The sequence below is a fragment of the Triturus cristatus genome, chromosome 11 (assembly GCF_964204655.1).
Source record: "Triturus cristatus chromosome 11, aTriCri1.1, whole genome shotgun sequence".
Lineage (NCBI taxonomy): Eukaryota > Metazoa > Chordata > Amphibia > Caudata > Salamandridae > Triturus > Triturus cristatus.
In genome coordinates, this window is record NC_140594.1 from 813,559,753 (window position 1) to 813,573,775 (window position 14,023).

The 14,023-nt window shown below is 45.5% G+C and overlaps 1 protein-coding gene across 1 annotated transcript in view; it reads right to left on the reverse strand.

The window, feature by feature from the left end:
* Positions 1-14,023, reverse strand: part of LOC146785475 (phospholipid scramblase 1-like) — a 454,376-nt gene that overhangs the window by 27,953 nt on the left and 412,400 nt on the right. The window lies entirely within an intron of this gene.

A 14,023-nucleotide genomic window follows, 5' to 3' on the forward strand; every position in this document is an offset into this window, starting at 1 on the left:
AGCCTCCCTCTTAGTCTGTTTTAGGATTGGCTTTTTAATTGTCCTTCTTACTCTGCCTGACCTCATAGCCGGCCAGGTGGGAAGGTAAAGGATTGGCCGGGTACTAGAATTTTTTTTTAAGGAGCTTGGAGTGCTGTTCCCTTCTGTGGTGTCCCACCTGCACAGCTGGTATTTGGAGGCACCTTTTATGTGTTCCTTTGGGGGTGGTAACTTTGTGCCTTAATCTCCATGTGCTCCTTATACCCCAATCATTGTATATCCTTGTATTGAGGTTGGGCAGTAATTGAGTTAATTGAGTTGATCAAATTGATTGAGTTGCTCTAGATTGCCTTAGATTGTACTTTACTTGCGCTTTGCTTGGTTGTCCTTAACTGTCCTTCATTTATCTAGATCTACTTCCGTTGTTGATCGTTGGATGATGTGTTTTGGATACATTTCTTGATTGTTATTGTATTGTCATTTGTTGTTGTTGTGTACTATTATTATTATTGTTAATATTATTATTTTTTTTTTGCTGATTGGCTATTTGTTGTTTGTTATTTTGTTATTTTTGTTATTGTTGCCCTATAGGACATCGACCTCCTGGCAGGCTGATGGCACACTTATAAGATCTCCTGTCTTTGTCCAATGTTGCTGCTCTGGCTTGGCTATCTCCTCGTTAGCTCCTCATTAACACTTCAAGGGGTTCCTCTGCTTGTCCACAGACCTACCCCTGTGGGGTTCCGTGGGACTCCGTTGATTTTTTATCTGGGGCCCTCCTCCTTTGGCTCCCTCTGATTCCCTCTGATTCTCTCCAATGCCCCCCCCACTGGTGACACCACTTGCCGGATGGCTCCACTACTGCTGTAGCTATTGACCAGCTGTTGACAAGCTGATGACCACCAGGGTACCCCCTAGGGAGAGTCAAAAGTCAGTTGGTGCTAATGCTGATGCTGGTGCAGCTCCCTAGTGAGCTGTCCATCTCCAATGTCTCTGTGGTGCTCAGTAGTGTGGCTGCAGCCCTTGCTTTGATGCTTTCTACAGGGAAGGTTTGGGGGGATAGTGGGTAACAACGGAGCCTTGGAAATTACGGGTCCCCCGGTGGAGGGTGATTGAGCAGGGTTTTGGCTGGCTACGCTTCACTACCTCGCCGCCTCACCACCACTCACTGCCTCTCACCACTCACTGATGTTTCACTACCTCCCCCGCCGCTAATTCAGATGACGCTTGGCTGCTGGCTCAACGTTCAGGCTCAGGTCCCAGCTTTCCGCCTCACATCTTGCCTCAGAATCCGCGGCTGATGCTGACGCCGATGCCACCTCTCACCGTCCCAGAGCTTCTCTTGCCGCCGCCGTCACCCGGACAGCGTTATGGTATTTCCTAATTTCGTCTGGCAGATGGAACGTAGCTGGAGTTGGAGCGTGAGCAGGTCTTGCGGCATCCTCTGAAGCCTCCGAAGACGAAGCTTGTAGTTCAAAAGGTAGGGTGCATAGTAATAAAAAGTGGGACAGGTAGCAAATATAACTTTGTCCCTTGTGATAAGGTTCTGCAAGCTATTTTCTCTGTGCCAGGCCTAGCTGTTCTATGTAGACAACCAGAGTAGAGATTATAATGCTGATAACTCTTCAATAGGACCAGCTAGAAAAATAATGAAACCAGATTTTAAATAAATGTTAAATAAATTTTAAGGAAGCATAGCTTTTAGAAAGTTACCCTTTACCTGCTTGAACTGTCAATAGACAAATTATCATTAGCCTCTGCTAACTCCAAGCCTCTGCTCAGCCTGAGAAGTGGTGTAAAGGAAGTGTGAAATTTCTCCCATGACCACTCAGTAGGCTGACCTGAATGTGCCAAAATGACTCCTCTATGCTCAATTGAATATGCAGAGACGGCATTTGATATAGACCACTATGTGAAATCCTGGATGACAGGTCTGTTGAACCTCATGAAACACTTGAAAGGGAGAGAGCAGGATGACAGGACCAATCGTGTTTAACCTCTGTGTGGTTGATAAAAGTCCCTGCTTTTCTCCTACCAGACGTCTTTCTCTGGGTTGGTTGTGAATACAGTGCCAGCTTCAAACTGGATTTTGCTGTTAGTTGTGGATGGATACTAATGATTGAAATAGTCCACCCCCCCTCCCAGCAGTCAGAGTCAAATTTTGACTGACTGAAGACTTCAGTCATCTTGGCACTGCCCTGACACTATGCATTCTGGGCTTATTTGCACTATGGTAATCAGAAACTATTGCAAAAGCTGGTAGGTCAGGGCCTGGGAACATTTACTCTATTGGTCAGATAGGCAATAGGAGTGTTTCTAAGGAGTGTATTAGAGTGTCCCTCACCCACAGGATGTTGAACCCTATAAATCTGGACCTTTACCTAGCATTGCTCAGAACACTGCTGGACTTGCTAAAGGATGCCAGACAGACTGAACCTGCTACTCTTGGCTTCTGTGACCTCTAAATAGGATCTGAGGTGGTTGGACCCATTTCCATATGAAATCCAAGTTTAGAAAGATTTCCAAGGATCATAAGACTGATCCCCGGGGTGCCCTCAGGAACAGAAAAAAGTAAAAGAGGAAATTTCTGTGGAGAATCTGAACTGACCAGTGGCAACTAGACCTGGCCTAGGCTTTGCAGTTGTCATCTTCCCGACACCCTGAGAGTATCTAACTGCTCACCCTTAAATCCGTGGGGGGGGGGGGGGCATTAGAGTTGCACACCTTGTTTAGGCACCAAAAGAAATTTGGAAACTTTTTTCAAAACTTTTGCTTCAGAGCTTCAAGAGGACTGACTGCGTAAAGCATTCACGTTTGTTCCTCATGGAGAAGAGCTTTCCCTCAGAAAAATGAGAGTCCCTTTTCCGATTGGGAAAGTTTCTCAAACTTAGCTACTTCCAGACCCTAGCAGAACAATCCATTTGGTGTATTCAACTCATGCTCCATCACAGTCTGTCTTGCCTAGGCCCCGGTCTATCTTGAATAGTGACCCCCATTGGCTTTCTTTTCATTTTGGACTATTTTCACTTGAATATTTAAATATTTACATCTATGGTTCCCTTTATCGGATTTTTGTCATTTTGGTGTAATTTTACTTTGCAATTTATTTTCTCTATGTTAATAAATTGGAGTTTTTTTTATTGTGTTTTGTTTTTGATTCTTTAGCTGTTTGGGTACTTCAAAATCCTTTATAGTTTTTTATCTTATTTAAGCCTGTTTGCTTTGTGCCATCACTAACTAGGGTTGACCTCAGGTTTACATTACTGAAACATTTGACTGGACCTAACAGGATAGTGGCTTTATTGCTTCTGGTGGACACCAATCCACCCTTGCTAATGAACTACTTTCTCACAAGTGGATCTTGTTAGACAGATTTTGTGAGTAAGTTGTGCAAGCATTTCTTTTATAGAACAAGATTGTCTGTCTGAGCTATCAATCAAGGTAGTTTAAGTGATCTTTCATCATTCTTCTTGGGCATACTCAGTAGAAACATGTCCCAGTTTTCATCTGAACCCAAGCTCCTTTTTGGCTTTTGCTCTTTGTTCCATAGTTCCCATATAGGTGGGTTCTTTCCTTTCCAATTCTGCGCTATTAATCTCTGTAGGCAAGTAGGATCTGCTTCTTATGGTTACCCCCACTTTGTGCTTCATGTTATACTATTTTAGACTAGTCTGACTGGGATCCTGCTATTCAGGATCCCAGTCTATCTGCTCTTCCCTAAACTGTTATGTCATGTACTTAGGTACACTCCAGATTGGATACGGGGTACCCTTATCAGTCCCTAGTATATGGTACCCATGTAGCCAGGACATAGGTACCCCAGAGGCCTCCCATGGGCTGAAGCATGTCTTATGCCACCCATGGGAGGCCATGCAAAATGGACCTACAGGCCTGCCATTGCAGCCTTTGTCAGTTGGTGCATGAACCACTTACTTAACATTTAGGTTTACTAAATCTAAGGGTCACTAAACTTAAAACCTATAAGTCACCCCTATAGCAGGCCTTAACAATCCTGAAGGCAGGGTGCTTGGTTCTAAGTGAGAGGGTCTCACTGCATGAGAAGGACACCCCTGTAGTTACAGAGTCCATTCTCCCGGGTTGTTAGTGTTGCAGCCATTTACGAAATATAGAGTGGCGTTATGTGACCGCGTGATGACCAACTCTAAAACGGTTGAATGTAACCCCATCGTGTTTGGTGTCTAAAATTGTGGAATCATACCCTCACACCAATAAACAGTGTGGGAGGTATGATTCCACCCCTCAGAAACAAGCTTTGTGAGGTCCCTGGTGTTACCGGTACCAGCCTTCTAGTCTCAGGCAGCCCGAAAGGGTTGCTGCTGACCAGAGACACATTTCTGCCCTTCTGCTGCTGAGCCAAGCTCAAGCAGAGGAAGGTAGAACAATAGGCATCTTGTCACAGGGATTGTGACCACCTCTCAGGCAGGATTTAGTATATTAGCCCTGGGTGGGTGCGCTTGCCAGCAACCGAAAGTCTGCATGAGGGGCACATTTGGTGTCCCTGTGCATAGTCCAGTTCAAACCAGTCCTGGAAGCCGTTGGCTCCTGCTCTGGTGTGAAACTGGATAAAGGACATGGGAGTAACCTCCCCATTGTCCTGACACTCCCCTGGTAGGGTTCCCTGAATCTGTCCAACCCTCTCCCGTGGGTAGAAAAGGGCTTACCTGGCTGTAGGACCCTAGATTCGACATGGAGAAGATTCTGAACAAGAAACCACTGAACTTCGACCGTCTGGACAATCTGGACTTCGCTAGACTTCATTTGGGCCCTACTTCGTCTCCCACTCCGTCCAAAGCATTGTCTGTGCATGTGCACCATACAGGCTCCATGCAGGACCTGTGGAGCAGCAAGGACAACCAAAGACATCTCCCTTGGAGTGAAGGAGTCACTCCCCTGCAACCTCAGGCACCATAATGCAACTGATCAGTCTGTTGATCCTGAGCTCCTGCGGATTCTGAAGGCTCCTGCAACACAGGCAGTGGGTTTCCAAGTCTCCTGTGGTCCGAGCTGCCCTCTCACCAAGTTTGAGGACAGAATCCCTAGTTGGGGCTGCAATACCTGTACCCCTGTGCACCGCGTACTTTTGCAAGTGCATTTGCTTGTTGGCGTTCCCAAAACAAGTGCACTGGGCTCCGAGTAGCCCCAACCTCTGACACCATTTCCACCAAAGAACTTTGGCCTACTCATACTGAGTGCTCCGTGGGTTGTTGCTTCATAATTCTGCTCAAGGTCCCCTCGCGACTCCTGTGCCTCTGGCCTTTGGGTCCTCTTGAGGGTCATCCTTGCTTTTCTTGGGCTCCCATGGTTGCCTAAGGCTTGCCCTGACTCCCCTGTGTTTGGGATCTTGCTGGTCCGAACCGTAACCTGTCTTGACCATCTTCGTTGGTTGCCGCTTCCAAGGCTTGTTGGTGCTCCAGCTGGACATCGACCCCTCGGCACTCAAAATCCTTTATGGGACATCTTGTATCCAGCTCCTGATCATTCTCGACGTCTCCTGGTCCTGGCGGCTGCAGAGTCAAGAGCCCCCTCAAAGCACCCGAATCAACAGACATTGATGGGCATTCATCTACTGAGACCCTGGTCACTCCTGGGTGACCCAGACTGTCCCCACTGCTTTCAGGTACTCTTCATCAAGAATACATCCATGGATTCCATCTGACACTTTTCTTCTTTCCTGCAGTGGCAGTTCCTTGAAGTCCTTAGTGAGATCGACGGCGATTTCCGACACCACTTCAGCCCTATGCAACCGGCTTCCCTGGAATAGGTAACTCTGGTACTACAGTATCCACAGGTGGGGTGGCTCTTCAACCTCCTACGAGCCAAAGGGCTTTTTCGTAATCCACTGGGAAGGGTCCTTAAACATTAAAACTGCAACTGCGACTCTCCCATTAAATTGTACCTAGCAAGCGGTCGTGTTCTCACACTGCACCCGTCCTCCGTGGGGTCCTCTCTTACTCACACTGGGTGGTTCCTTGGGGTGCCAGCGATTTTGCATCCTCTTAACATTTTCTTGACTTTAGTCGTGGTTCTTATATCACTATCTTAGTATATGATTTGGTCTCCGCCTGGAGCCCATTGTGTATTAGTGCTACTTTTTACTGTTTCGGTGATATAGTATAGTGTGCTTTAAGTTTATCTGCATGTAGCAGATACTGTAAGGTATTTTAAGTGTGTTATAATAATAAATACATATTTTTATAATTACTGTGTAGTTCTCCTTTCATTTAACCAATACAATAAGGTTGTATTCTACTAAAACAAGCTGCTTAACATTCCTTCAAGACTAAGCCTGAAGGCTGCTCTCAACAGCTATGACTTGGATAGCTTCCTAAGGTTATCTTTGACCTCTTAAATCCCCATAAGGGCTGTTTGGACTGGTACAGGGTACCCACTCAAGTTAGTGAACAGCATATACCAGGCCAACTTCTCACAATTTCTTTGTTAAACAAAGCACTGTCTATAAACCTAATTTTATATTTGCTCTTTTACAGGCGGGGCAAGAGACTAAATAGTAAGGCTTCTGGAGAGACCTCTAGGAGTATATCTGATATGTTTTGTGTTGTTTGAGTTACATCCCAGAAGTTGTGTAATTGTGTACTGTTACACGTCGAGCATCCTGCGTCCTAGCTTGGGTAAAAACCACTCCAAACTACAACTCCCGCAATGCACTCTTTTTAAAATCCAGTAACCTTGTTTGTGTGCTGCCACAAAGACTCTCCTGAATCTTATTGTTGAGTGACTGGGTTGGGATAAAGGAGGGCTTCTCACTTCCCACAATGCTTGCCTTACTCCTAAAGTGTGTTGGACCACGCCCCCTGAACCGGATTCCCTCGTTTGTACTTCCTGCCTTTCTGTGAACGTATTTGTATTAACGCCGTGGCTGTGAAACTTCTTGGATCCTCGTGAGGACTAATCTTGTGTTTCCCTTGAAGATATATCCCAGTGCTTTTCTTTTCCTGTTTCTTCTCTACTCAGGATAAAGAGTCGCCTGGAGCAGTTTATTCAAATTGATTTCACCGTGGGAGATCGCGTTCCCGAGTGAGGCTGCCTGCCTCTCCCTGACTCATCAAGTGCGGCTGGCTTGGAACTGTAAGTTTGGAACTCTCAGTGCAGGGTCTGTACGTGCTGAATCCCGAGTCTGTGTTTCCCTGAACTGTTCAAACTCAGCAGACTCTGAGCTGTATTTCTGAATACTTCAGCGCTGCATGCATATGTGCTGAACTCCGAGGCTGCCTGCCTTTTATTTTTTGTTGTTTAAGACACTTTGAGCCTTAAGTAAAGGTTTCTTCCATTCAGCATAGAGACATGCTGAAAACAGAGGCGGCTAGTGTCTCCTTGTTGGGTATTTGAAGCCTAGTACTGGAAACAAAGTATCACGTTCATGAGTCACACTTTGCAAACATTTATCCAGTTGGTTGTGTGCACTTCAAAAGACTCAAATTACTTGACATGACGGAGGCAGCCTTATGCCTCTGATGTACTGAACTAAAGGAATACATTAAACAGTGACGTGCTCAGCCCAGACATTCTTCTATTTTCCTTACTTGAATAGCTTGCCTGAGACTTCACAGTCACAACAATTCATTTATACTTGTGAGTATGTGGTGGTACACAATCAAAGTATCAAATATTTAATTGGTTTATTACAGTTAGTCATAGTGAGAGTTGCTGGGAATATTTAATTAATACTTGTTGGTCTTTTCTTTCTTTTTTGTGTTCTGTTATGCATTGATTGGGCAAAAGAATAAGGAGTATTACTGCTGTTAACCCTGACCGCTTCTTGCCATCCCCTGATGGTCCATCCCTCTATCTCTTCTCTCCCAGAAGGTAGTAGTCAATACCAGAGTGATTACTAATACTCTGTTTGGCTCTAACTTAGGGGAGAGTTGGGGTACATCTTTGCTCCCTTGGATTCTGGTTCTTCTGTAAGCCTGAACTAAGTCTTGACATGTACATGTTTAGAGCATGGGAGTCTTATTTGCTTTGTCACAGTCACAGCTGGGAATTTCTCATGGATGATGGGGAATATTTTATGTAAGAGTGAAATATTTATGATGTATTCTGTTGTGTTGGATTTGTTTGAATCTTGAGTTCCTTGAGATTAGTTTTGGGTTGGCCAAGATCTGTGTCCACACTCTATCAGGTATGTTGCTGTTTAATTCCATCACCCTGGTCAACCTCAAGGGTTGAAAGTTAGGTTTGGTCTGCCTAATTAACTCTGTGTAGTCTTGTAATTGCCCTATGGGTGATTACCATTCCTAATACTGTCTCCAAGACCACATGTGTTGGATGGGGATGATCTGTTGTTGCTCAATCTTCTTTCTGGAAAGTGTTATTGCATTAAATGTTAACAAACTGTCCATTTGGAATCAGGAAGTCTTGTCATAGTGTTTGGAATGTATGGAAGTCTATCATTACATATAAATGTCCCACATAAACTATGCCTGCTGCAGTTCAGGACACATATCAGCAAGCAACATTATTTTCTGTATCTCACATAAGCACTGCTAGGGCAATGCTGGTGCAAATGCTACTTTGGCTTTGGCTTTAGAACACTTTAGCACAACATTGGCTCACCACCTCCACTAATTGCCTGGAGATGAATCGATGGGTCTGAGAAATCGAACTCTCGCCAAGGAAGATTCCCTCCATAATCCTTTTTTAATGAGCTTAGCCCTTATAGATGGAGAGTCAGCAGCCCAATGAGCAATCCTTGGCAGCTGAGTTTCCAAGTGATAATTCTAAAAAGTGTGTGCCTTTGCCAAAGTCAGTTTGTTTCTCCTTCCCACCCAATATTCGGTTTCTCAGAACTGTGTCAAAATCATTACAAAAGTGGGCAAGAAGGTGCCATTCTTGCAAGTAAGTATAAAATACCCAGCAGCAAAACCTTTTTAATAATTGCAATCCGGCCCATTGTCAAGAGGGCAACTTGTTCAAGAGGGTCTGTATCAAATGATAAGAGATTTTGAATTGAATGATTTGTATTGATTTGATCATTATAGGGTCTTACGTATAGACAACTTTAAGCTCTCTGCCATTGAAAGTCCTCCTGAGGACTGTCACCGTTTTTTATGATGTAACATTTTGGGTGATAAATAATTAATGCGTGCTATAGGGTTTTATGACACATATAGCCGTAAATCAATGAGTTAATGATGTTGCACTAGACACAATTTGATTATTATGCTTAGAAGTGTGTTTATTAATTTAGAGTAGTATGCCATCTTAAGAGAAACACCATTTTACCAAATGGATGCAGTTTCTGGTGTTCTGCCCATCCTGCTTCTGCTCATTCCACCTCACAATCAATGCCCCCCTGTGAGTCTTCTCTCCCCACAGTTTCTCAGGAGAACAGTGTATTAGGATGTAGTTAGTAATTTTCCTTAGAGAGCACGTATTGTGAAAGAAACCTTCCATCATGTTCCCAATGTTTCAATCTGAAGGACACTTTCGCTGGAAGTTCCGATGTAGACCTGTTAGCACACTAATGTATGAGCCTTTGTCTGAGAATGTTTCATATTGTATTTTACATCTCTGAATTACTGTTGCTGTGGAAGCTAATGACGTATTCTTTTCTCTTAGAAATGGTTAAGTGTGATAAAACATTAAATTACAATCTTGCTTCTGATTTGTTCAATATGAAGTAACAATTGTCTTGCAGTGCTAATTGTGTATGCATACAATGGTGCCGATCACGATCCGGTAAAAAAAATTCCCGTACGACTCGTATCCGGTCTTTTTACCGTACGAATCGTACAAGTGCCGTACAAACTGGCAATCACGATTCGCATGGTAAAAAGCCCATACGAGTCGCATTGGGAATAATTCCCCACACGTCCTCGGGTCGGAAAAAGTGTCCGACACGTCCTCGGACGATTTACCGTACAAACGTGAAAAGCGAAGTCCGACCGGGGAATCACAATCCGTCCCGGGCGTCCGAATGTACAACCGTATGGTTAAAAGACCGTCCGCACCGAACTCCAATAGCAACCATGGAGACGTCCAAACAGGTGCCCGGTACGCGCCGTACCCCCCCCAGCCCCCGCATGTATGCGCCGTACCCCCCCCAGCCCCCGCATGTACGCGCCGTACCCCCCCAGCCCCCGCATGTACGCGCCGTACCCCCCCAGCCCCCGCATGTACGCGCCGTACCCCCCCCAGCCCCCGCATGTACGCGCCGTAACCCCCCAGCCCCCACAAGTACGCGCCATACCCCCGTGTATGTACACCCGAGTACGCGTCGAACTGTACGTGTCGAACCCCCCGTGTATGTACACCCGTGTACATGTCGAACCCCCCCCGTGTATGTACACCCGAGTACGTGTCGAACCCCCCTGTGTATGTACACCCGAGTACGTGTCGAACCCCCCGTGTATGTACACCCGAGTACGTGTCTAACCCCCCCGTGTATGTACACCCGAGTACGCGTCGAACTGTACGTGTCAAACCCCCCCGTGTATGTACACCCGTGTACGTTCGAGTCGTACCCCCACCCGTGTATGTACGGTGCATACCCCCAGCGCTACGCTGGGGGTACGCACCGTACATACACGGGTGGGGGTACGACTGGTGGGGGTACGACTCGAACGTACACGGGTGTACATACACGGGGGGGTTCGACACGTACAGTTCGACGCGTACTCGGGTGTACATACACGGGGGGTTCGACACGTACTCGGGTGTACATACACGGGGGGTTCGACATGTACTCGGGTGTACATACACGGGGGGGTACAGCGCGTACATGCGGGGGCTGGGGGGGTATGGCGCGTACATGCGGGGGCTGGGGGGGTACGGCACGTACATGCGGGGGCTGGGGGGGTATGGCGCGTACATGCGGGGGCTGGGGGGGGGTATGGCGCGTACATGCGGGGGCTGGGGGTTATGGCGCGTACATGCGGGGGCTGGGGGGGTATGGCGTGTACATGCAGGGGCTGGGGGGGTATGGCACGTACATGCGGGGGCTGGGGGGGGTATGGCGCATACATGCGGGGGCTGGGGGGGGTACGGCACGTACATGCGGGGGCTGGGGGGGGGTACGGCGCGTACATGCGGGGGCTGGGGGGGTATGGCGCGTACATGCGGGGGCTGGGGGGGGTACGGCGTGTACATGCGGGGGCTGGGGGGGTATGGCGCGTACATTCGGGGGCTGGGGGGGGTACGGCACGTACATGCGGGGGCTGGGGGGGTACGGCGCTTACCGGGCCACCTACTCTGGTCGTTTCGCGCCGTACTTCGCTTTTCCGGCACTTTTTGGGTGCCGTAAAAATATTGCCGTCCGGACTGCTGTCGGTTCGAATCGTACTTCCTGGGTCGTGAAACGCGGCCTAAGAGCGTCCCAACGTCACGTCGGCGCATTCCCCGGATCCCATTTGTATGCATCTTTTCGTCGGTCGGTGTTTTGTACGACTCGTACGGAAATGGTGTTTCCGTGCGAATCGTACTTGCATGTTTGTAAAGTTTTGCGACCGGGTACGAGTCAGACGGAAAAAAGCCTCCGTCCGACGGTTCGTACCCGGTTTTTGCCGGATCGTAATTGGCACCAATGTGTATAACAATCCTGGTTTTGGAGGTTCGGGCTGACTTCTCATTTTCCTCCTGCGACTTTTCGCTTTACTTGAGACATTTTCCTTTTTAGGATGCAGTCTATACTCTTTATGAGCATGACACGTAGATTTTTTAGAGTCTTTTTTCCTTAACTAGGATCTAAAGGACATCTGATTCCTGTTTTTTACTTTGTATCTGAGCCTACATGGCATTTACTGCATTTCTGTATATTGCTTATAGTTATATTTTTGCAATAAAATTCTTTAACTTGTTATTGATTTAGACTACAGTTATTGAGTGGTCCCAGTCCCTATGTAACTTTCCTCTGCTACACTGTTGGGCCTGAAGTTGTGAAAGGTGGAGACTCATAATGAAAGATTGAGAGTGCTGGAGCCAAACCACCAGAGGTAGTTTTGGGGTGTTCAAAATATTGAGGTTCAGTGAATTATTGGGGTTCAGTTTCCCACAGGACCGTGCCAAATACTTACAATGGGCTTGTAGCTCGTTCATTGCTCACCAATGTTTGGCTTTCTTGTCACTGTTGTTTGCTTGCTCCCTAGTCGATGGCTTGCTTTTCTCTTCTTGTGTTTGTCCCTCCCCTGAAGCATAGCTTATTTGCCATCCTTTTGATTGCATGACTGGTATTCTTCCTCTGCTCACATTGAGGTAACTACTTTTTTCAGTTTATTTCTGTACTTCATGATAGTGAAATCATTATCCACATGCTCCACATGCTTCAGTTTTCTCTCACCTCCATCGGCTTGCCCGTTGCAATTCCCTATTCCATCTTTTTAGTTTTTATTTGCTTATTATTTCTTCCCTCACCTCAAGCTCCTCCGTTGACTCATCATGCATCCCACCGCAGTGTTTAATTTTTTATTTTTTTTTATTTTTATTTTCTTGGAGGGTCTTGCAGTTTCTGTTTGCTGCCATGCAGCATCATTTTTTAAAACACTTTCATTCATGTTTAAATTGTTTTTTATTTAATTCACCATTCTAAGTGGCATCTGCAATCTTGGAACTGTAAATCAACAATAAACAAATGGTAGCTGCCTCATACTTTATATGTGTGCATGTATATGTCATCACACAAGGCTGCGATAGCGTCATTAAACATACAAGTGCTTGCTAGTTTTTAATTATTTTTTCTCTTTTTGCCGATTCTGCACAAAAACATTGTCAAAATAAATAGGATGAAAAACAGAGACATACTGTCTTTGACTGCTTGTTATGAACTAAAGTTGGTGTTTAATTTTCTCGTAATTTCTCTTTAAGACATGTATGATTTTAAGTTCTTGAGAAATATATATACTGAACCACACAGCAATGGATTACATTGTCAAAATAATGAGGTGCTTAGGAGGACCTTGATTATCTGAATTGTCTATGAACGCAACAGTCATTGCTCTGTTCTTCAATAATATGATACTGCCATTTTCAGGAGGTTGTAACAAAATTCCAGGTTCAGCAGGACAGTAAACAAGCAATCAATACTTTGCCCCACTTTACCTCACTTTGCATGACTTTATGGCAGCACAAAGTCATTATAAATATACCCCGAAGATGCCACAGTGAGGACTGATTTAGATCCTAGAACCTGCCGCTTGCTTTTCCAATCCAGACAATGGCGGCTCCTCCGCTAAGGCAGAGGAGCATCGACCCACTGCTTTTTGCAGTGGAAAAAAGGAACAATCAAATGTTAATAACTTGCATTATTATCATTTTATTTGTTCCATTTTTTGGCATCTCGGAGGGGCGGGTGGATCTGCTCTGCTCTCAGAGTAGGGGGAAGAGTATTGAGCACTATGTAAGTGCAAACACAAGAACCCCGGCACTCTGATTGTGTATATAGACAATTCCAAATATAAGTCTCTTGAGGCAGAAAGACGAGATAATGTGAGAAAGTGGCCCCTGACACAGAGAACATCCAGGAATACACATGTATATCATTTAAACACTGATTTATTAATTGAAGGAGTATTCAAAAACATATGTCAAAAAGCATTGCATCTCATATCAAAAGGTTCTCATAATAGTGAGTAGTTTTATGAAGTTCTTGACAGTCCAGTTCTTGACAAAAACAGCCAACGCGCGTTTCGTCACCACCGTGACTTCCTCAAGGCTGTGAAGATAATCATAAATGTACAATATTGGTATATACATACATAAAAGGCATTGTAGCGGATACTTCGCCCCCCAAGGTAAGCGGGAGTAACATTTCCGTTCAATTGGAAATTAGCGAAGGAGCAAGTGAGCGTAAGCTTGTTTCGAGCAAACTGAGATTAGTAAAGCTAATACTTGTTATTGGATATGTAATTCTCTATCGTAACATGTGCCATCACTATTTGGGACTTTTTAGGCCTCTAAATACTACTCAGAATAAACGTTGTAGTCTGTAGAAACGTACAATATGAGCACAGATTGTATATACACAAATGGCGGCTCCATTTTGAGCCTTAAGATAAAATATTCCTGGATG